This window comes from Myotis lucifugus, unplaced genomic scaffold, assembly GCF_000147115.1.
Source record: "Myotis lucifugus unplaced genomic scaffold, Myoluc2.0 scaffold_318, whole genome shotgun sequence".
NCBI lineage: Eukaryota > Metazoa > Chordata > Mammalia > Chiroptera > Vespertilionidae > Myotis > Myotis lucifugus.
The window spans coordinates 948481-952261 of record NW_005871366.1 but is presented as its reverse complement, the minus strand read 5'-3'; the positions used below and the strand labels follow the sequence as shown (position 1 = coordinate 952261).

At 52.3% G+C, this 3781-nt stretch overlaps 1 pseudogene; it reads right to left on the bottom strand.

Annotated features, from left to right (window-relative positions):
- Positions 1–413: 413 nt before the first annotated feature.
- LOC102421802 lies at positions 414–2878 on the bottom strand (annotated as a pseudogene).
- Positions 2879–3781: the final 903 nt, after the last annotated feature.

Genomic DNA, 3781 nt, shown 5'->3' with positions numbered 1-3781 from the left:
CCCTCAGTCTTCACTTTGCAAAGGTACTATAGGGGAAAGGGATTATTTTACACTCTCCCCTAGAAACACTTCAAGACGTACAGCAAAGTCCTAAGGTAACACTGAACCATCTCTTTGCTAGGAATTTGGCAAGATGGCAATTTCTGAAGCAACTTTCTAGAAGAGCTACTAGTTCAATTCCTACTCACAGGTCTAAGAGGAGGAGGGACTCCTGCACTCACATCCCACGTCCCGATGCTGTCCTTCCACCAAAGGGCACAGAGCACAGCCCTTGACCTGATCCCATCAGGTCCCTTCTAGGCTAATTCCACAAGTGAGCCTTCCTGCTACCCAACACCCAAACACTGTGTAGCAATTTACCCTGGCAGCTCTTGAGGACCCCTACATAGTGAGGCCAGCATTCCTGTTGCAGCATCATACCCAGGGAATCTGAGCAACAGCCAGGAGAGGTCCAAGAGTGACAGAACTAAGCACCCCTACCAAAACTTGACTCTGCTGAGCCAAATCAACATTCAAGTCCAACAGGCCAACTCCTGCCATCCCGCCCTAGATATGGTCATCACAGAGGTGCATGGCAGAAGAATGGCCTACACATAACTGCCCAAGGAAGCTGTACTATTATCAATTCCCAGTAAAAGGGGGAGGGGGACAGACATTACAAATGTGGTAGACCCTATGAGAAATGGCAGCTGATGACAACAGTTACCTTCTTATCTCTGGGTCCTACCCAAAAAGCAGCACCAAGAAAGGGCATGATATGCAGAGATCTGTAGCCGGGTGTGCACCCTTGAATTACCAAGGGACTCAAGAGATACAGCTCATTTTCCTACAATTATGTAGGAACTAGAACAAAGACTACCCACCCCTACATTGAGGCCACTCCTGAGAGGCCGTACCGCTTATGATCATCAGCCCACCCCCTTGGTAGGCCCATTTGGGGAGAGGGAGTCACATCCAGAGCGGGGACCCCTCCAGGCAGACACTCACAGGGCAGCCCATCCCACTGTCACTGGGGCAGGCCAAACATAGTTAAGAGGGCGGACAGATCCCGGGCATCAGCTGCCCCATAGGCATCTCTCTGGCCGAACATGGACAATGCCAAACGCAGGGTGCTCCAGATGTTCTCTGACATGGCGCCCCCTTCACCTCAAGGGCCCAGGCTTTTCCTCTGCATGTTCAAGGCCTCCAAAAAGTGTTCCACAGCCTCCCGATGAGCCCCAAGGTTGATGCAGCTGATGCCCAGGTTATAGCGGGACCGTATATAGCCTGGTTGTAGCTCGAGGGCCCGACGATATGCAGCTACTGCTTCTTCACTCTGGTTTCCATTGGCTAGGGTGGCCCCTACTTTATTCCACAGCAAATAGTCATTGGGACGAATGCTGAGGGCAGCTGTGAAACAGTCCACTGCCTTGTCATACTCCCCACTCAGGTTGAAAAGGACCCCTAACCCACACTGCACATCAGGGTCAATGTTTGTAGGGTCCAGGCACACAGCTGCCAGGAAGAGCTCTTTCACTTCAAGAAACAGGGAGTCAGACAACAGAGATCCCAGGATGCGCTTGCTTGGGCCCAGTCCTGCGCCACTGGCCCCTTCTTCCCCGGGCACCACCAGGTGGGCATAGGCTGGTGTATAGCGCAGCCAGTCTCACAGGGTTTCACAGGCCTGTCGCTGCAGGGACTCGTTGGTGAAGCTGACAGCCAGTGCCATCAATGCTGTCTGGTTATCTGGCTTTAGCTCCAGACACTTCCGTAATGCGCTGATGGCTAATAGTTCTTGTTCATTCTCTGCCTGTGTGGTACCCAGATACTGACAAGCTTCCATGTACTTAGGATCCTGCTGCACAGCCGCCTCAAAAAGCAGCACAGCATTCGGCAGGTCCCCATCCTGAAGTCGCCGCAGCCCTTCCTCGAAAGGGTGGGGGTGGTCACGCAGGGGGTTCTCCTCCTCAAACTGGTACCCCTTATCATAGGAAGCAGTCGTGATGTCATCATAGTCAGAAAGCCAGGGGTGAACCTCAGCATCCCGTTTCGCCATCTCCTCCAACTCTGCCTGCAACTTGTCCCAGAAATCGACATCAGACTCTATAGCTGATTTGGCTCGTTCAAACTCCATATCAAGGGCAGCTGTGTTCCCTGGTCTTGTGAACTGGTCAACCCAGGCATCTGATGTACCCTCAGAGTTAGCCAATTTGGGGTCATCCACTTGGGCCACAAAGTCACTGGCAGTATGCTGTAAATCATCCTCAGGATGATAATCATCATACCAGTGATCACTGGCAGTTGTTCCCTCAGGCTCTCCCAGCCACAACTTCTCCTCTGACTGTTCCAGATATTCCTCAGCCCAGCAGGCAGGAGACACAGACAAAGAGTCTGTAACTTCAGAGATGAATTCTTGGGACCAGTCCATCTCATTATAATTCTGCGTTACATCCACAGCATCTCCAGCTGCAAGAAACTCCTGGGCCCAGTTCTCAGACAAGGCCAAGTCTGCCACCCCAGGGGCTCTCTGGGGTGCCTGGTGGAAACTTGACTGTTCAATCTCCTGCATCTCTGCCAGGAGGTCATCCATCTTGAAGGTCTGAGGGGCACGCGATATAAAAGTGGTTCATTCTGGTCCTGGAGGAATTTGGCCACCAACTCATCTTCAGAGGCTACCCCCAAAGGCTTAGGGACCGCCTCGGAGGCTGGGGTTCCCGGTGGCCAGGGACCGGGCCTCAGTCCCTCCTGCCGAAGGACCTTGTCCTGGGTGAAGTGCCTGGCCAGCTTCATGAGTGGGTTGGCACCCCTGCATTCGGCCTCCACCAGCTCCCGCATTGCCATGGCGACCGCCAGCTCTCTGATGAGCTGAGAAGGTGAGGAACTCAGGTCCCACAGTCACACCCAAACCACAACCCAGCAAGTATCGTCGCCCACAACGCCGCCTGCTTGACCGCCGAGACTCTGTGGGAGGAATTGACCTCCAGGTCAATTGGCTGTGAAAAACAGCTGTGACTACAGTAGGAAGCTGCTGTGCAGGAAACACCCCTATAGAGCAGGACTTGCTCCAGTGGGGCTTTGGTGTTCACTGAGTCTGCCTCTTGAGTGTATCACTTGTGGGTGTTAGAGTTGTAATCTGCTATGTTCTGTTTTTTAGTTGAAAAAAATTTAAATATATTTTTATTGATTTCAGAGAGGAAGGGAGAGGGAGAGAGAGATAAAAATATCAATGATGAGAATCATTGATTGGCAGCTTTCTGCATGCCCCCTTCTGGGGATTGAGCCTGCAACTTGGGCATGTTCACTGACTGGGAATCAAACCATGACCTCCTCATTCATAGGTTGATGCTCAACCACTGAACCATGCCAGTGGGGCTTTAATTGAATTGTTGATGTGGTTGTGGGAGGCTGTCCACCAGGTGCACTGGCTCTAGGGCCACCAGGGAAGTGCAAAGTCAGCCACTGCCTGGGGCCACCCAGCAGGAGCTACAGAGGGATCTGCAGATGGCTGATATTTTCTATTTGTATTGGACTTTGCTTTGCCCATGCAAAGCCCAGCTATGAAGCAAGGCAGGCTGGTGCTAGTGCCGGGTCTTGGGCCTTTTGTTGATAGGTTTTGGGCATGCAGTCACCAGCTGCAGCTTGTTTGAGAGATTTTAGCAAAGTCTGAAGCCTGAGCCAGGACAGGCCATTCATATGAACAAGCTGCTGCAAACAGCTTGGGTAGGGCTTCGAATTGGATGGGGAATGGTCTCAGGGAATCCCCAGGGCAGAGCAAACAGTGTGCTTCAGGCTGATGGAGACT